Below are 22,170 nucleotides of genomic sequence, written 5' to 3'. Positions count from 1 at the left end.
CAAGATGCGACTATCTATAAATCTGATGTTGCGGAACTATTCAATGTTCTATTTATTACATGTTCACAAGCAAAATAGCCAAATTACTGGCATATTTAGAACAGACGTAAATAGTGAAGGCCCACTAGGCTTTTCGTGGACACTACTCACTCATTATATCTTCGCAGCACGCGATAAGATATAATCCGTTTTTTTTTTAAATCATTGGAATATGTCAGCAAAAAATGAATTTCAAAATTTGGTGTAAAACGTTTAGAGAGAGTTAACCTGGGACAAGTTACTACGCGATGGAAAATATAGCGGCAACCTACAGCTGTCACTGTTTGATGACCCAAATCCTCTTGAAATATCTAAGGTGCTAGCTCCACATTCAAGACGTTCGGTTGGGGATTGGGTTTGCTGTCTGATAGGGTAATTTGTGTTGCACTGTTTGTTGCCTTTCATGGTGATGGAAGTTGACCAGTGGATTGAATGTCGTGTTACTAGTATACAACTCCTTCAGATGTCTGACTTTATGTTTTTTTTGTGCAAGGCTTTATGACTTGTCACTTTTCTAAGATGATTTGTGTTCTATCTTTTGATTGTCGTAAGTTTGCAAAAGTGTTAATTTTGCACTGAAAATAACAAAATGTCAATGAGATTTATCTTTATATTTAAACAAAATGGTTATAAATCCTTCTTCCTGTTAAATGAAACGAGCTGTATTAATCATTATCGTTTCTGAGAGTTGCTCAGTCACGTGATTGTTTTTACTCACCAATTGGAGTTGTATACGATGTGGTCATTGCAGACATAGGATTTAAAGCATAACATTTCCCGTCTCTATTTAGCCTTGCTTGAAGTTTAATCATACTGTATTTACACAATAATTTCAGCAAGGTCATATTTGCGAGGAGGCTATGATTTTGAAACACTGTGCGGGATCCTCTCTTTAAATTCATATGAATAATGCCATATTCACAAATTTGTAGAAATTGACCAACTATATTGGGCACCTAGCACATCTAACTTTAAATTAAATAAGTGTGTGGTCGATGTTTAAGGGCAGGTGTGGCTGTGTGTATGGAGGAAATGATGTAATTTTCCTTGTAAAATAAATTTACTGTCTAAGACAAGGACATGATTGCATTTCTGATATTTGTTTGTTTCTATATTCGATTAAAGCTGACCAGAACAACGGGACAATCAGACTGCCGCTAAATAAAATGGCGACATTGTAATCCTGGTGATTACATTTGAATACTCTATTCGAGGAGAAACATTTTTGCATCCAAAGTACACTACACTTTGTTCTTAAAATGTTTATCTCAGAAACGTGTACGATTTTCTGTCAAGAACATGTCACGTTGCCGCATGTTAGACATAACGGCTGATTTAGAGGTATCAAAACGATACTTATGCTTTATATTTTATTGAATTTGGGAAGTCATACGTCTACTGTTATCGTAGTTATGCCATTCTAACTCAATAATCACATTAACGTGAAGAATTGTCCCTGTAAGATCTCCCATTTGTACAAGAACTATTGAGTAATGATTTAGAACAAGTTAGCTCATTAAGAGACTGTCGTTCCCTAACATACTCGAGACGTAAAAGTGGATAATGTCCTTTGTGTATGCTTCAAATTAGTTAAAACTCAATAGTCCCGTTTTCTATAATATCCATGTAACATATTAGGTAAATTCAGGTCATATTAACATAATGTCACACTCTCTAATTGAGGATTGTGACAGTAGCTTGTTTAGCTGTTACAATCAAACCTTTCATAAAGGCCAATTTGTGAAAGAGAAAATGGACTTCATGACGGTTTCAGTTACAACGGATTGTATTACATTGAGACTCAAGACAATCTGCTTTATAAATAATTGTTTGTCATACAGGCTGGTTCGACTGTGTTTTCAAACATATCGTTTTTAGTAAAATGCTGGCATAAACGTTAAATGACGTGAGCACTGACGTTTGTTCAATGTCAAGGTATAGTGGCTTTCTAGGAATAAAGCACAATCACGTCTACGTGCTAACTGACCAAAAATCAATAAAACGGTTGTGATAACACCGTTTGTGACTCAGCAACATTACCAATTGCATGACGACTCAAACCTTAGTACAACCCTGGCAACTCTGTATCCGATCTGCTTCCATCATGTCACGACTAATTATAAGTTTTTTTTTATAGATAATTGGTCAAGGAGATTGAGTTGTTGATTCTGTCTGGTCAATAGCACCAAGCGAGCCTTTTCCTCTAACAAATGGGCAATAACTTCGTGAGAAAATCGTTATGGGGAAGTCGACTTAATTGGATTTTTGAATCTTTATATAGTAACTTATGTATAGAATCTACACAAGCAAGTCTGTTTTGTGATGCTGCCGATATATTAACCAGACTTCAAATTATGCTAATGCCTCTCCGTCTGGGATGGTCTTTTGTGTAAATGCCAAATCGGCCTACATGCTGGATAGGAATTTAGACAAGAGTAGGGGATAAAATGTATTAAACCTTCAATAGCGATGTCATGTTTGTCTCTACAGGAAAGGAAGCTCATTGTAGCAGACATGTGGACAGTATTCCAAGTTACTTTTAAAAAACATGATTATTGTTTTTTTCCGAAACAATAAACCTTAAAAGATGATAGTGGCACTGCGTGCAATGTGCTTAAAATGTCTTTAGATCGATTTTCTTAATTCACAACTGAAAGTCTGAAGTCTTATTTCGCACTTCAACCATCTTGGTCATCGACAACGACGCATGTGTTCATATTTTCATTTCTAAAGTTTGTGTGGAAAATGTTTATGCTAAAACATGTATTGCAATTGCAAATTAATAAGTGACAACATTTCAACAGAATTCTAATTAAAATCAAATTTCATACGACTTAAAATGAACGAAAGAAAGATTTACACGGAGATCCATGAAAAGTGTAACGAGTATAAACTCAGGTGTTCCGTAAGATTAAGCGTCTTCTAAGATAACTTAGATCAGACAACTAATATAGAATCTTGATCAGATAGTGGTTACAGTTGTTGCAACATTTCTAATGAACAGTCGAAGAATGGTGTGTACACTATTTCAGTTCGTTTGTGTCTCAAAATTAATTACATTGTAAATTTTATTACAGAATGAGGATTCTATGTTTCACTAAATGTCATCAGAGACATGAAACGACGATTTGTGAGTCAGATGTTGCTGAACATGGGATGGTGAAAATGAAATTGTATAAGGTGCGGTTTGATATCGTAACAGATTACTAATAAATGTATTTCCCTAAAAAGTTTGCTGCATTTCCTGTTTAAAAACAGAATATGCTTCCGTCAATACGACATCTAAGAGCTTTTCTTCGCCTGTACTTCTTGTCTTTCGCAAGTTTACGTTAGCCGAGAATTTCTCCTATAGTGACCATAGAAAGTTCATATTGAAATGCGAAGCAAACATAAGGGAACTAACCCGTATGGATTCCGTTGCATCATTGCCCGCCATTTGTCTATCCTACATGAAACAGTATGTGAATTCCTCTGAGGTTAATTTGTAGTTTTATTACCTTGTGTGTGATATTGGTAGGAAGTGGTTGTGTTTGTGTGGGATATGGGACTTGTTAAAGGCCATGGGGTTGGTCGTCATTGAACATTAGTGGGGACATCTCTTCTCAATGTTTACCCTTCATGAATTATCAATATGGTACTAACATTTACTTTCCAGATAATCCATATGAAATACATTAAATATCATTTTGACATTGGAAATTTTACACTAAAATAACCAGTTCACGAGACGAATTCACATCACATAGCCAACATAATGACATCATCCGTTTGAATCTATCCTTAATATTTTCACTTTAAATCTTTCAAACATAGCTTCCTTGAATTATGTTATTAAAGTATCATAAAGGTTTTTATTTTATTTTCTGTTCTTTTTGTTTCATAGCATGTTTCCCTCCACAAAGACACATCAAGTACCGAGATTGTTGTTCGAGATTGCATGGTCAATTAGCGCAGGTTGATTTGGTTCAGTGTTTTTACATATATATCCTGACGAAGTATAACATATCACCAGTTCTACAACGGAAACATTTCGTTCTTTACATATCTGTCCAATATATTGCTTCTAACATCACGATTTGTTACGATCTAACGCTCCATTTCCCTGAGGATTAATTTGATCTTACAATACCGCAGGTTTTCGACTCCAATCTTCAAAAGTACTCGAGGGCCTTTAAAGTCCTCTGTGTTCTATAAACATTTTTGTTGTTCTGGTAATATGTCACATACATCATCTTGTTGACAAAGCTAACGCAAATTGTGTATAGTACTAATTGGAATCTCAAGGATTCTAACCAAGTTAACACAAGTGTTGACTAAAATGTTGTTCTATAGTTACATTTCGCCCCTTCTCTAAGGGAAAATTTTGACCTTGAGGTCTCCATTTCATAATATTTCTAGCCGATTTTGGCCTTCGCCCATCAGTTTGTGGACTTCAACCGTGGTCTATATCTGTATACTATTAAACAGTATCATATACTAATGATGACTCTAACCACGATTCAAGGAAAATAATAATGATAATAATAATAAAAATAAACAAAAACAAAAAGAAATTCTTAAAAACGGAGTTTCCCCTAAATAAATTAATCTAACATCTAAAATTAATTTTAGGCCTGCTTCAAGTGAAAATTGTGAGACCCAGGTGTCACGACATTCATTATTTTGGTAGAACATTTCAGACCCTCTAGACTAGCATCAAAATTCCATCATATATGATTTTTGGGAAGACTTCTGTCATTTGGATTATATTGAACCTTTTTGCCACCATCTATCAACTCGTTGGGTCAGCCTGGGTAAATATGTAAATACCATGTTGATAATTCTAACCTAGTCTGAATTCTTTCCACTGGAAAATAGATAAACTATGCTAAAAACTGTATAAAAACTATAAAACGGGGGAAATGTGAGACCCTGGAGTTAAAACAATCTTATTTGTTAAGGCGCCATAAAACCCGTCCATCCATTAAGAAGTTCTATTGCTCCCTATCTGGGTACTGATTCTGAACTCCCTGTCAATGTGACCAGTTTTGGCACCGCCTCTCACGCCAGAGGGAACAGGGGGCCACCAAATTCACAGCTTTGTTCATCTTTGGCCACGGGAGCTTTTCTACATTGAAACCAGCTCATGTTTTTTATGTGATCAATGCTTTACGACGTACAACACTGAAGAAAAGGCGATCGCAATTTGTCTTCGTTTTAAGCTGACCTAAAAACAGATGGTACATATATTTTCTTTATGGAAATCTCCTTTTGCTCGTTACCAATGATACTTTTCTATATTGCCAAACCGACTTTCAGAATGTTATCAATTTATTTATTGATTTGTACGAGTAAGGAAAATAAAATGCCAATAACAACATGTCAAAGATACAAGAGTAAACATGTAGAAGCATGATAATCACCAGTAACATTTTGGGGTTATACGTTTACTGGAATCCTAATCAATACTGTACTTAAGTAAATCTTCAAAAGATACTACGCATATATAAACTTAGATAACATTTACCAACCATATAGGAATATAACTACATGCTAAAAATGGTCACGGATATAGCCGTTTATTAATAATATCATCTATTATTTAAATACATGAAACAAATGTCAACTAAACAATAAGGAGGCGTTCTCGTTTCCATTCACGTGGCTTCACAACAAAGTACACAATAGCTGCTGGGCACTTTGACTGTTATAAGTGTGGGAGGGTTTATTTATAATCTGTAGGATAATCGAGATTTTGTCCTTATTATGAATCTCGCTAGACGTCTGTTTTTGTGTCACCTGTTGAAGCACGTGCTTCCTCCCACACTCCCATTTACACAAGTGTATAAATAGTATTCTTTTGATTTCAGCTGAGAAATTCCCATCACACATGCGGATTACAGTACACAGAGACGAAGTGCTGAAAGATCTTTCAGACAGGTTAAGGTAAATGCATGTTTAACTCTGTCTTGCTAGCATGATTTGTTCTTTCCGTTTTCTTTTTTATGTTTCTATAATATTATTTGAATCTCCTTGCGTCCGCTGTCCGTCTTTCCTTTAGAAAGCAAAAATTGTTAGTTATTTCGTGGAAAGAACTGAATATACCTTTCAAAATTCTTTTGTTGGTTTCCCTTGGTCCCTAGATATTTTGGTAATGGATAAGAAAAACAAAATGGTAGACTGACTAGCGGCCATTTTGGATTATGACAATGAAATTATCTACTTATTGAGAAGTACTGGAGAAATCTTTCTCTGATTTCATTTATTCGTTTAGTCCTTAGTTTATACTTCATTAATGATTTAAAAACTCACCTGTCCCAAAGGGCCAAGTGAACCCATGCCCTGGTGCGGTCTCCGTCGTCCTTCGTCCGACCCTCCATTTAAATGACAACTCAATAACCAACTGATCAAATGTCATGGCATTTGGCTGCTGAGATGCTGTGGTAAACCCGACAAAGTTTGTGAAGACATGACCTTCACCTTTATTAAAGGTCAAAGAGGTCGAATTTGTTCAAACTTTCAAGCAATTTTTGTGACTACCCAAAGGGTGCAGAATCATGTGTTAATTGGCTGAATGGTTCCTATGTTGAAACCCGATAAAGTTTACGAAATGAAATGACTTTGACATTGACATATATTAAAGGTCGCATGACTCGAATTTGTTAAAATCTGAAAACAACTTCTTTTGACCGACCAAAAAGCACACACGAACGGTATGTTTCAAGGAGTAAAGTCAAACAAAGTTTGGGGTCAAATTGATTTAAACCATAATATATCTTCTGAATAACTCAAAAGAGAAGAAGCATGGTATTTGACTGATAGTTTTCTGGAATGAAGCCCAACAAAATTTGCAAAATTAAGTCCCTTTGGCCATTAATCAAGGTCACAGGAGTCAAAATGTTTAACATCAAAAAACCTCTACTGACTAACCAAAATGCATAGAAGCATTTCACTGACTTTTTTCTATGATGACACCTTATAAAGTTTGAGAAAAACGGACTTGACCTTTCTTCAAGGTCAAAGAGGTTGAATGTGTTAAAACCTTTTAATGACTTAAAAGGTTGCAAAGCATAGTAATTGACTGATTTGTACCTATGTTGAAGTTTGCGAAATGAAATGACCTTGACATATATTCAAGGGTACAGGGATCAAATTTGTTAAAATCTTAAAACAAATTCTTCTGGCCAACTAAAAAGAGCATAAGCATGGTATTCAGCTTCTAGGTTTCAAAGAGTAAGCCCAGCAAATTTGCGAAATGAAATGGCAATGAGCGTTTTTAATGGTCAGAGGGGTCAAATTGCTTGCGGCTAACTCAAAATAGCAGAAGCATTGCATTTTAACGGTTTCGGAATTCGATGCAATCTCAGTACCTGAAGTACATATGTGACCAAAAATGTGTAGATATGTCATATTAGGAGCATTTTGAAGTTTGTCAAACAGTTTTCCTATACTTGAATTTGGTTAAATCTTTATGATAAGTATGATTTTGTTCTCCATTTTAACTTTCTTAATATTTGTAATACTTATATTTATATTTAAGTTTAAAACATGCAGCAGACTTTATAGGAACTTTATTTGGAACGAAAAATAACAATAACAAATTACAAGCAATAAATATTAAATTGGGATGTGGGCAAAATGACATGTACCGAGAAACAAGTCCTTTAACAATTGTTTGAGGAACGTCTTATAAAATGAAGAGGATTCAACCCAATTTAATGAATAATTATAGGTTTTTGAACAAGTTTTGGGGTAAGATATGTACCATGGCTAACATCCATACCAAGGATTTTAAAATAGGCTATAGTTCAGACCATAGGTGACTTTTGAGTTTTTAAACATACATTCTTAGGTGTTTACTTGGATATTACAAATAACACACGATAAACATTAATTGGGATGTGAGTAAAATTACATGTACCATGAAACAGATTCTTTACATATCCTTCTTCCGTCATTGCTTATTGAAATTTATCTGGTATAGTAGGATGATAAAACTTATATTTTATCACAATATCCTAGAAATAGTTCAAGATCTGTAGATACCAATAAGAAAATAATTTAGTTTGTGACATCTTCCATTGGGAACAATCCTTATGTAACGCATTTGTTTGTAGTTTGGACCCTGCCATATATCTATTGGATCAAGTTCATCCATCTTGTTCAGAACTGTTTTGTGATGGTAAACATTACTTTTTCTTATACAGGGGTGATTGTCTTTATCAAAATACTTCACAACATTAACATTTCCTGCTATCATAGCTGGAATTTTATACTTTTCCCAATATTTTTTGTTAATTTTTGGAAGAAATATAGGGAGGTTTTGATTGTGCTTACCATATATTTTCTATAATACTGAACTGCTTGTTTTGCGTCATAGAGTTTCTAAGACTATCCATATTAATTTTATGCTTTTTCTATTCAAAGTTTAACAAAATTGCCATTGTAAGAACAAAAACAGACATGTCTCCATTCCTGAGTTTTCTACTGATCTGAAAGTTCCTGCTGTGCATATCAACATCAATATCACTTCTGATTTAATTTTTTTCCGTTTAGTGTACATATGTAAAAATGTCCTTCGGACTTATTGACGTTTGGGCAGTTTTCTGCATTTAGTAATAACAATAATTTTTTTCATTACGCATAATGTTTAACACACCTTTTTAGTGACAGCAATTTACAGTGAAAGTTAACATTTTCTATCAATACAGACAACATAAACGAGTCCGATACAAACATGACTAGTGATAGTGTCGATTGTGATGTAAATTTTAATTGTTTCTTGTTTAGTTGTTTTGTGTTTTGTTTTGTTTTGTTTTTTTTTTATTATTATTTTCCTCCTTTAGCAAAACGTTTGTCACTACAATTGAAAAAAAAAGTAGAAAAAATTGGTGTGAACCCTTTGGCGACAACAAAGTACAAATATCAATCTTATTCCAAACTAGATAGTTAACAGGCAATACACGCTGTATAAATCATGACAAAAATGATCTTGCTTTCATGAGAGACCGACTTAAATGCATAATTTTTCAATTTGCTGATATTACAGTTGATATGTAAATGCACCCAATAGGGAATTTCTTGTGTTGCCAGTTTACGCCTTTGATGATGCAAATTGATAAATTTTGTCGTTAACCTGTATTACTTTATAACTCAACTTTAGGTTTATTTGAAATTAAATTGACTGGAGATCTTTCCAGCGGATATTCCATGTGATCTTTGTTGTCTCGAGTTCGAAACCGTTAATGTTGAAGAATCTTCGTTACAGTATCTACTTATAGTTTATCAGAAATGTTAAACTGCCGTCGTCATGTTTGTTATGTTATACAAAGGAATACCATAGATCAACAGGTCCAGCATTATTTTAATGTGTTTTGATATCGTTTAAATTTTTCAAAAGTAAAAGCAAAATTCTCAATCAAGACTTTTGCATTTCATGTTGGTGATATCCCATATTAGATTGCTAAATAGCTAAACGCTGATAATTAAAAAGATACAATAGGATCTATTGGTAAAGATACAGAAGAATCCGAACATTTCTGGTAGGGGTTGTATTGCTAGACATAAACAGTCTGAACGGTTCCGAATAAACTTGCTTAGGCTTCCCGTTCTTGCGATTTGATGACTTTGATGAAACTTAAATTGTGTTCGGTGTCGATAATAGTTAATGCTACAATAGGAACATTTCCACATTTCGTTTCTATTTCAGCTTTCTATCATGTCATTTTCCGTTATGACAATCAATGCGTTCTTGTAGATAACATTGTGGTAGCACTATTTGGATATTAGTTCGTTTTAATGTACGTTGAATTTGTTTATCTTTCGGTTTTCCTCGAAACCGTCGATAGATATTAACTTACAACAGAATTGTTAATGCTACTTGTGAAGATAATCACGTGACTCACTTAGGCCGTTTATTCGTAAAATGTCCACGTGCAAACGTCACAACAATACAGCGAAACCAGGAAAAGCATATATAACGAAAATTAAATATATGCTATATGTAAATTTAGAGGCTAAACTGTGAAACACAGAACTTTTCTAAACGTTGTAACAGGTCATCTTTATACCTGTCAAATTATTAACAAGGTACAAACCGATAATGCGTATTTAGTCCCACAGTCTTTAGTGGTCCAAACATGTACATTACATTATTTATCTTCATTTTCGTCAAAACTAAGTAAATTTCGTTTAGTCGGAAGAACATATGAGTGTACGATTCAACGCTCCTCGCTCCGGCTAGGATACATCGCCTCAGCGTGACCATAACTGTTGACCAAGCAAACTATATCAGATAATTCTAAATATCATATCAAATTTTTGATGTCGCTAATATGTTTAAGTGCTAGCAAAATCATTAATATGTTTGGAATAATCGCTGTTTTTCAATGTACTATTCTAAAAATATGATAATGCTATAGATAATAACAACACCTGGTTGACATCTGATCTTTTTATATCACATGTCTGATACTCCGTGTACTAATGTAAAATTGCCATGGAGAAGTTGACAGTTAATCATTAGGCTTAAAAATAGATGTTAGACATATGTTTAAACTATTCACTCAAATTATTGAAAGGGTTTGTACTGACAATGTTTTCAAAACTAAAAAAAAACAAATAACCCTTTTAAAGTTATAGAGATTTTGGGTGTCCATGTCATTTTGAAGGCTATGTTGCAAAAGCCTATTTTGACCCATGTTGCCTCTTTGACATTGCACCAATTTGGTATTTATTTATCCGATTAAACCATTGGCTATATACGATGACCCTTAGTCTTTTGATTATTAAGAAGTTTTTTTTTTTAAATATTTCATGACTCATATGACTGAGAAACCTGCTAACCTTCTAATATAGTTATCACAACACTGATACGAATGGGTCAATGTCATTCATTTGAACAAACTTATAGGCCCTTCATCCAGCAAGCCTCAGACCAAAAACATCGATACCAGGCCTTTGACGTATAGAGAAAAACTCGTTCAAAGAGAAAAAAATTACTCTGGACGAACTGACGGACGTAACTAACGTCATGCCAAGACATAAGATCATATACCTTTCGAACAGGTTTGCTAAAATAGAAACTAAACACGGGTCACTGATTGAAACCCTTGTGGCTTCTTGTCATCAATTCCTAAATATGGGCGAAATTTGATCATATTGTGGTATTAGATGACTATATTTACATCAAGTCTGGTGGTCGTAGGTGAAGTAATCCTTACTAGTGTTCATTATGTTCTATAGAAAACTTTCATTGTGGTATTCATGGTTCTAGCTAAGAAATATTCCCCAGAAACGTCCTTTTGTAGTCGAATTTAAACGATTTTTTTCTGGAAACACAGCAATTTTGAATCAGACTGAAATCAAACGGCAACCACTTTTGATTGTATTTGTGGCATGGCGGCTCGATCTTCAAAAATCATATACATATTGTGTTTAAATGAATTTGTAATCAGATACATTATGTTTAACTGTAAAACAAACCTTTGTTACGGATCCATTACTACGCTGCTTTCTGTAATGTGGAAAGATCTATGACATTAAAATTTGATGAAAACTTCATGTTAGATAGTAGCGACTGTCAAGGGTATTTTTATGCGGCGCTGATACATCGTAATTTTTCTTCCTTGTAATATAGACGCTTTAATTTCCCCACAAGGATCAGGTCAAATATAGTTATAGCTAGAATAATCATATTTACCGTCGCGACATATAATTTTCTGCACGCTGAACGTGATATTTCTGTCAGCGCCAAACATGAAATTGTTAAAAATTAGTTGCTTTTCAATAACAATATGCTATCAAAGCTGATACGGAAGTTGAATCAAGCCTGTTCGCATATCAATTACCACTGTCTAAAACAGCCATAATGGTTCAGAACAAATGGTATGTCTATATGCTAAATTGTTTATCAACGATAGTATAGATTGGCTTTGATAGGCTATTGCATCAAAGACAATATTATAAAGAGCAGACGGGGTTGCTCAATGGCGCTATCGTCTGGTCGAATTTTTTTTACATAATGTTCTGTTTGCCGTATCGGATTTGTCACCTAGATAACGCCATAGATTTTCGGGCTGTATTTAGCTGGATGACAAAAGGACAACCCAGTAAAATGTCTTATTGAAACTATGTTTTAACGTCAGGTGCGCATTGCCTGTTATTCAGTTAAGTTAATATACTGTACAGTACTGCATTGATATGGGGTTCACTCCCTACATGTTTATAGCTGGGTGCGATTTCCCTGCGCTGCCCATAGAACTTTCTATTGCTTAGTTCAAAATTTTAATTGACAATAATTACACAATAATACCAATAAAATCATATATTTACATATTTTTGGTTATGCTATTTGTTAACAAGAAATTAACAACCGCTCCGTTTTCATTCTGTAAACAGGTCAGTCTACAGATGAGCTAAATTGACAGACAAACAATATTGTGATTAATACTGCTACATAACTCAAATCGATATACAATATTCACCTATACCTATTGATATGTTTTTCATTATTTTTTAAGTTGTGCTAAAATTAATGATTTTATAACTAGATAATAACCGGGGGATGTCTGGTTGTAGCCACCTAACCTTCCATAGTAACACTGAGTTGGCTGGTCCAAATGTATAACTCATCTATACATTTTTTTTTCTTTTCTAAAATTGTCTGAATCAATTGTACAAAAATTCTGGATGTTGTATTCAAAGTTCTACTTCCTGATAACAGTTGCGTAAAGTCATCGCTTGTTCAATCTGCCAAATTTTGACATCATCGATCGTGGTTAAAACATATTTATTTCTAGATCTATCGACCTCTATTCAACACATCTGCATCTGGCTGTTCTCTACATTGTCAACATTTTAAGTTATGGATATACAGATTCTACGCTAAACAATTTATTGATTGAATACTATTGTCAAATAAGGTGTGCCACGGATTCAGCCGCTGAGCCGTATAATTGACAAAGTATTAAAACGCGGACACCCACTGTTTTATCAATTTGGGCGTGAAAAGTCATTTCCTGTAGGTAAAAGCACGATTTGTCATAGGAATCTCGGAAACCGTCGATCTGAGCTGTTCAGTTAGAAATCAATAAGTGGCAAAGGACGAGGTCAATGTCTGCTGGCAAAGGACGAGGTCAATGTCTGCTGACAAAGGACAAGGTCAATGTCTGCTGACAAAGGACGAGGTCAATGTCTGCTGGCAAAGGACGAGGTCAATGTCTGCTGGTAAAGGACGAGGTCAATGTCTGCTGGAAAAGGACGAGGTCAATGTCTGTTGACAAAGGACGAGGTCAATGTCTGCTGACAAAGGACGAGGTCAATGTCTGCTGGTAAAGGACAATGTTAATGTCTGCTGACAAAGGACGAGGTCAATGTCTGCTGGTAAAGGACGAGGTCAATGTCTGCTGGCAAAGGACAAGGCTCATGTCTGCTGACAAAGGACAAGGTCAATGTCTGCTGGTAAAGGACAAGGTTAATGTCTGCTGACAAAGGACAGGTCAATGTCTGCTGGCAAAGAACAAGGTCTGTGTCTGCTGGCAAAGGACAATGTCAGTGTCTGCTGACAAAGGACAGGTCAATGTCTGCTGGCAAAGGACAAGGCTCATGTCTGCTGACAAAGGACAAGGTCAATGTCTGCTGGTAAAGGACAAGGTTAATGTCTGCTGGCAAAGGACGAGGTCAATGTCTGCTGACAAAGGACAAGGTCAATGTCTGCTGACAAAGGACGAGGTCAATGTCTGCTGGCAAAGGACGAGGTCAATGTCTGCTGGTAAAGGACGAGGTCAATGTCTGCTGGAAAAGGACGAGGTCAATGTCTGTTGACAAAGGACGAGGTCAATGTCTGCTGACAAAGGACGAGGTCAATGTCTGCTGGTAAAGGACAATGTTAATGTCTGCTGACAAAGGACGAGGTCAATGTCTGCTGGTAAAGGACGAGGTCAATGTCTGCTGGCAAAGGACAAGGCTCATGTCTGCTGACAAAGGACAAGGTCAATGTCTGCTGGTAAAGGACAAGGTTAATGTCTGCTGACAAAGGACAGGTCAATGTCTGCTGGCAAAGAACAAGGTCTGTGTCTGCTGGCAAAGGACAATGTCAGTGTCTGCTGACAAAGGACAGGTCAATGTCTGCTGGCAAAGGACAAGGCTCATGTCTGCTGACAAAGGACAAGGTCAATGTCTGCTGGTAAAGGACAAGGTTAATGTCTGCTGACAAAGGACAGGTCAATGTCTGCTGGCAAAGAACAAGGTCTGTGTCTGCTGGCAAAGGACAATGTCAGTGTCTGCTGACAAAGGACAGGTCAATGTCTGCTGGCAAAGAACAAGGTCTGTGTCTGCTGGCAAAGGACAATGTCAGTGTCTGCTGGCAAAGGACCAGGTTGCTGGCAAAGGAAAAGATCAGTGTCTGCTGGCAAAGGACAAGGTCAATGTCTGCTGGCAAAGGACAATGTCAATGTCTGCTGGCAAAGGACAGGTCAATGTCTGCTGGCAAAGAACAAGGTCTGTGTCTGCTGGCAAAGGACAATGTCAGTGTCTGCTGGCAAAGGACCAGGTTGCTGGCAAAGGAAAAGATCAGTGTCTGCTGGCAAAGGACAATGTCAGTGTCTGCTGGCAAAGGACCAGGTTGCTGGCAAAGGAAAAGATCAGTGTCTGCTGGCAAAGGAAAAGATCAGTGTCTGCTGGCAAAGGACAAGGTCAGTGTCTGCTGGCAAAATCCTTTGGTAGTATTGAAGTATTTAAAACTTCATCTGCAGTAATGTCATGTTCCCAAATGAGAACAGTGTGTACAACAACGGAACTAGCAGGCAAACTGCCGTGTTTCTATTTGTTCAAATTTGTGTTAGTATAGTAACGTTGATTAATATAACTATCACATCGATGTATGATTAAGACTACATGTTTAGGTTAAGTACTTTGGAAAGATACTCACGACTGTAGGAGGCTTAAATAAACATATTTACATTCTGCTTAACTCCGCAATAGGTTTTTGTGTTTAACATAGCAAGAATCCTTACTAACATTTAATTCAAAAGACAAAAACATCTCTATTATCAACTTTAAAATCGTATAAATAATATTGCCATTGTAACAGTGATAGTACAAAAGTCAGAAAAGTGAATAACATCTTTTAATACAGATTTAGAGATCTATACAGTAGAGCCAAACAATGAAGGAAATTGCACCATACAGCTGTTTCGTCCTTCTATGACTCGTCGGTGACGCTACATCATACAGCTGTTTCGTCCTTCTAGTACTCGTACGTGATGCTTCATCATACAGTTGTTTCGTCCTTCTAAGACTCGTCAGAGATGGGCCAATGTAACAACAAAAGGAAGAAAAGTAGATTGGAAGGTGGACAAGCCGCGTGTCTAAAAAACCCCGTAGAGTTCGTACATACCATTACATAAGATGTCAGGCATTAGCTTTTTTTTCGATCTGATGTATATTTTGTAAGCATTGTAGTTTTGTTCTTGATCAACATTTTGTTTGGTATATAGACGATTTAAAATTCGTACTCTGCTAATTTCAACAAAGATACCTATTGGGAAATGTAACACATATATATATATATATTGCAAAACATTGATTGATAAATTGATTTCATATCCGTTTTCTGCAATATTTGCAAATTTATCATCTATTTCAAGATATTAATAGAAATAGTAAAAGAGTAATTATCACTTATGAAAATGTTCCTTGTGTGATGTCTATAATAATGATTAATGCCGAACTGATCTGACAAAAAACAAATTTTAGGAGCATATATGAAACTTTTCGACCTCCATGAAATGGCGTATTGTTTCTTCTGTTGTCTTATTCTGAGAAGAAGGCGATAAATCGTTACCGAAGGTCATAGTTCTTCATTCATAAATACAGTAGAGAATGACAGGAAGCCCTGCCAATAAACGATATTTAACTTATGTGAATGGTCACGTGTTAAAAGTTTCCGACATTTTGTAGTCAGGAAACTATACACAGGAAGATTCTGACAGAATTCACGCCACGAGAATGACAATATGGCTTTTATATACTCCCTCTGTACTATGTATGTTTGGGCTTGCATGCACTGAATCACATCAGAAGATATGTTGTCGATGGGTGAAGTCGTGACGCGGTTTCGCAGTGGCTTATCTACTGTTTGCCATTTCCGGTTTTCTAAGACTTCCATTAGGCTTGCCAACGAACTTGTAAGCCTTGTGTTATTTCGGTGCGGTTGTCATTGATACGCCCGCCGGCCGGTATCCGTAGAAAAAGATAAGAGAGCGGGATTCATGATAGCTAAAGGAAGAACATTGATAACCGTTTTTCATATAAATGACACAAAATATACTTTTTCCCTTTTCTTGCCTCGTGTGATGCATAAAACGAGTCCCATATGGTTATATGATAAAAAAATACGATTGGAAAATATACCTGCCATATCGTTTCGTGTAAGAACATATTTTTTTTGCTGGTTTTGGCTCTACACAAATAATGACGATGAACATCACTTTGGCGTCACGAAGTTTATCTATCGTATATTCTGTAATAAAAGAATATATTGGGTCTTCTTTATTTGCAATGCTGATACTCTGCGGATTGTTAAATGCCAATATACATGGTGTGACTTGCAGAGAAAAGATCGAACACACCAGTCCCGAGCTTGGTTATACAGATAGAACTGAATACATACAGCCATGCCCGGTATTTAAGGTGCAAGTCCTAAACATGTACATTGCCAATTCGCCAAAATGCCACGTTTAAATCATTTTTTGTATTGGCATGTTTCAAATTATTTTTATGCATTCTGATACACAAAGCAGACACCAACATGTCAGAAGAAAACATGAAGATTAGCAGGTTTTGCCCAGGAATGACATTCTATTCCTGATTTCTGCCTAATATTTAAAACAAGTGTCGGCTGAGATATTAAAACAGAATACTGATACAGTATTCCATTTCCAAACAGACAGTTCAAGGCAAATGTGTCACGCTATTGTTCTATTCATACTTATCCCGGGAATGGTTTGAAGTTCTCGTGTAAATTCCTGTTTTGAGAATTGAAACCGTTGAGATACAAAAGTGCAAAAACATCTTTCAATACGAATCTAAAATTAGATACAGTATTATCAGGAAAACATTCTTAAGTTTGCTGCACCAAGCTCTTATCTAAATGTCAAGAGAATGTTGCAGTAGTTTTTCTTTTTCATTTTGAAGACACTGAAGGATAAATGATATTTTTGTGAGCCTCTGATGTAACAAACCGTTACATCTATGTTAATTTTACCCGCCTATCAGTATTGACTTAATCAATATTGTATTCCCTGATGTCGATACTAAATAACCGCAAAAGTTCGCTAGATTTCGGGGCAATTATCGGAAAAATACTATGGTTAAGATAGTAACACAGAGTCTTCGTTATCATGCTTGACGTCATCTCACACAGAACATTAATACAGATTCTCTTAAAACGAGTAGATTACACCATATACATTTTATATACCTAAATAGATGTATAGGACTCTGACCTTTATAGATGTACGTTGTAACGATCATCAACTTTGGCCATTATAGACGTACTGGTTATCGATAATCAACTCTGACCTTTGTAGATGTACGTTGTAACGATCATCAACTTTGGCCATTATAGACGTACTGGTTATCGATAATCAACTCTGACCTTTGTAGATGTACGTTGTATCGATCATGAACTCTGACCTTTATAGATGTACGTTGTATCGATCATCAACTCTGACCTTTATTGACGTACGAGGTATCGATCATGAACTCTGACCTTTATAGATGTACGGTGTATCGATCATCAACTCTGACCTTTACAGATGTACGGTGTATCGATCATCAACTCTGACCTTTATACACGTAAGGTGTATCGATCACCAACTCTGACCTTTGTAGATATAAAGGATAACGATCATTATTTCTGACCTTTATTGACGTACGGTGTATCGATACTCAACTCTGACCTTTATAGACGTACGGGGTATCGATTATGAACTCTGACCTTTATTGACGTACAGGGTAACGATTATCAACTCTGACCTTTATAGAAGTACGGGGTATCGATTATGAACTCTGACCTTTATTTACGTACGATATATCGATCATCAACTCTGACTTTTATAGACGTATAGATTAAATGGGGTAACGAGCACAAACCCTAACGTAGGAAGTATCTATCCAGCGATAGGATCCAATCATGAGTATTAAATGTATACTCTCAGGCCAACGTTGACAATATCCATTACCATCCGTTGGTTTATATAGATTGCAAAGACAAAATTTTAAATTGTAGAACAACAGTTACCGACTGCAAGGAGAAACTGCAATTACTGAAGTTGAATCATGAAAAACGTATTTATAGCATTAAATCAGTTAAGTTTAACTCACCTTTATAAATAATTCTATCTTAATTTGTGTTTTTTTCAAACATTGATCTGTCACTCGGAAAATCCCCTATCACCACTCCTTCACAATAAGACATGTGATATGCACTTGTCCAGTATCTACATTAAAACCATACTAAAGGAATTGATTAAAACTGGTGTTGTTATTTCAATCTGACATCCTTTAATCAACATTAAGTCTTCATTGTACGATATTTTCACCAGGTCAATTGGATAATTTTACAGGGATTTCCTCACAAATACAAGTCGGCTACTTGATCTATAACTTAAGTACAACGATAGAACTTCAACCGCGCAAAGATATCGATGGATATTTGTATTCTATAAAAAATATTTTCGCGGGTCCGTAATTTTTAGTTTTTCTCATTGCGTGTACTTCATCATACTTTATAGATTGATTTGCTGGTCAATGATTCCAAGACTTTACTCAACGTACAGTATAGTACTACAAATATGTTCATCAGTGATGGTGACGTCTGATAAACACTATCTTTTAACTCTACATCTTCTGTTTTGTAGCTGTATTTTACTGAATTCCATTATCGGCGTCGTTTTCGGTCTGCAGATGGCAAAGGATGGCGAATTCTAAACTGTCATCTCATTATTCCTTATATCTTATTATAGACTACATAATTGATTTTGCGCCAAATTATCTTGTGTGATTTCCTAAAGAGTTGATGTCTATCTTTAAATGTCATTGACTCCACCATCGGTCGAATAGATAAATGGCATTTAGACTGGATTGTCTGTTGTAGTCTTTCTATCTCTGCTTCCGCAGAAAATAGCAGATCAAGATTGTCTATCGTTTCCTTTTAATTTTATTTCTGATATTTATCACGAGGATTTCTTCTCCGTGATGGTGTCGTAGAATCCTCATTAAAAAAACTCACACATCAACAAAAAACAAAACAAAAAATAATGTCTGTATTTATCGATCGCTAAAATGTAGTCATATGTGGTGTTAGTTTTACATTAGTGGTATACAACATTGCTTGTACTTCTATTGAAACACTTCCTCTTAATGTCGCCTGTGCAAATTGAATATGATTGTTTGAACAAGATGCTCTGCATGTCATTTATGTTGAGCTTCCCATCACAGATGAGAACTTTGTTCTATCAATTGAAAATTTACCAACGCATGTAAGCAGGCCTAAATGTGGAATTTTAGATAAATCGTTTCAAATGATTGTCAATATATTTACCATGCCCAATATAGCGCTTCTTCTGACACACGTTGCCAGCGTAAACAAGAAAGACTTCCGAAAACTCTATCGACAATTCGTTAAATGAATTGACTAATTGCCATAAATTTTATGAGCGCAGCCTAGCGGAGATAAATTCTACTAAGGCAGGTAATCCAGTCTAAAATTTAGAGTTTTCGACATATATCAACCAATTTCCAAGTAACGACGTACTCTGACTTCCTCGTTGGATATTGATCAATACATTCTTTGTCATTATCGCTATTGTATTGACAGGTTTGCTTGCTGAAAAGGTCACCAAATTGATCATAGGAAAAATCCCGTCGTTGTATTCTATTATTGTGTTATATTTTTATCATTTTTTGTGTTGTAAATGTGATTACCCATTGGTAACAACAAACACAGTATTATCTTCACTAGTAATGGCTCATAAGGTGAACGTGTGGGAACAGATTAGAGGCTGATCGCGTTGGGCAGAATTTCATATTCCGAGATGTGTATTTAAGTCGTATGCCGTTTGTCTATTCTCTTGTGAACCAAATCAGATATCAAGACGAAACATTTCTTTATTTCTTGAAAATTTAGGTAGGTACGACTTTCTTAACTTGTAATACATAAATACCTTGATGTCTATAGTACCAGCAATGACATGAGTCGATAGCATTGTCCCTATCCTGTGTTCAGCGAGCCAGCATCCCGTATGATCAAACGGACATTGGAGACGAATATATTGTTCCTGAAATAAATTAGAATTACAAGAAAACTAGATATGATTCTAATTCATCATGGACATTTGGTCACGCCCTCAAGCTGTCTATTACGGGCTGTGTATAAAACAAATAGTCGGGTGCATACTTAGTCGTTATTTGTTTGTTTAATGTATTCCCGAATTCTGAAGCTTGTTTGTGTACATTTAAAAGATGTCAGGCGAAAATCGATAATAACCTTCGGACTTGCCACGAGGATGATAAAGATGACCAGTGCACGTCCATATCTTAATCACGTGTCTATCTGTCGTGCCAGGAGCTATTACGGCCAGTTTGACCAGTGACATAGAATATCGACCACTTGTCGGAAGCGATCGACAATCAGTCATTCTTTATGTAGTAACACTACAGAACACTGGGTTTACAGCGACTATTGACTTATGCTAATGGTCCTTCCATTTACTTTCAATTTATGCATATTTCCCCCACTGAATAGCACAAGGCTTATTTCCCTGGAGAAACACACAAGGCCATCGTGGCGCGAGCTCTATGCCATATTACTGATCACAAATTCCTCCAGGACTATTACAATGCCGTAGATGACTCCATTCTGTGAAATGAAAGAATAGCTAGGTCAATACTCACCATTTACCAATAATATATATATATTAGACATCACCATGGTAATAGTATTCGTGGTATGACCAAAGGTGTTAATCATAAAATTTCACCCATGAAGTTAAACGATCACATTTTTCTTTATTTTTAATCCATAATGCAAATTAAAACACCTCAAGACACATATTTGATGTATGTGAACACGTGACCCATGATGTCAAATAGGGTTAACAATAGGATTGAGCTTATTTATTTGATTTGCAATACATAGGGAGCTATCTGTAGATGTAACACAGCCTGAAAGAGGCAGAATAACAGATTTTGTAAAATCGAACAACCAGGCGTTTGCCCTCTTCTCGCGTTTGCATGTACTTTACTGGTTAATCTTTTTTGTAAGATAAGACTTCTTTTAAATTATATTATATAACTGAGGACCTCGTTTCATGTATCGTATGTAGAAAGTGCCTTCATATAATGTATATCCTATGTTAGATGAAGCAAACATCTGAATCAGGAAGGTGGGTGTAACCCGATGTAATATACATGTTGCAGTGTTACGGCCAAAATTTGAAGCGCCCGCCGTTTTGGTTTCTGATACATGGAGATCAGTGGTGCAGGTATGAAAACGGAATGCCTGAGTTAGCATTCTAGATATGCTTAATGCTTATGTAATGGAATTGCCGATCTCAGAACATACCAAAGACAGTATACTATTGGAAAATTTGGTTATCTTACTACTTCTGAACAAGATTACAGACATTTAAGCTCTTGATTGTCTGGCTAGTACGCTTTAGTCGCGAACAAGGAAATGAAGTGGAGCCCAAGAATACCTGATATAGAAGTAGCCCATTACTTTTTGTAAAGTTCACCTAGATATTTTAAACATTCTCGATATCACGCACATCGGGGACCTCATGTGAGGGACAGGACAACGAACAGCAATCTGGACTCCCATCCCGGGAGGAGAGTTTCGTATGCAGCTGTCGTAAGATTGACACTGAGATCTCACGACAACCAGACCATCCTCATTCTGTTTCAATACGATCTCATACAAAACCACTTAATTGATAGTCAGTGAATTCATCAACGCAACCTCAGACATCATAGACAACACGTTATAAGTATATACAGCGATTTAACAAAACATAATCGTTTGTGTTTAGCCTGTCGGTTTCAAATGAGGAATGATAATGACCCGACAATAAGCAACTTGTGCATTTG

This window comes from Ylistrum balloti, unplaced genomic scaffold (assembly GCF_031769215.1).
Source record: "Ylistrum balloti isolate Yb309-2 unplaced genomic scaffold, AGI_CSIRO_Ybal_v1 Utg369742, whole genome shotgun sequence".
In the NCBI taxonomy this organism is placed as follows: Eukaryota; Metazoa; Mollusca; class Bivalvia; order Pectinida; family Pectinidae; genus Ylistrum; species Ylistrum balloti.
Note: the sequence above shows the minus strand (reverse complement) of the source record.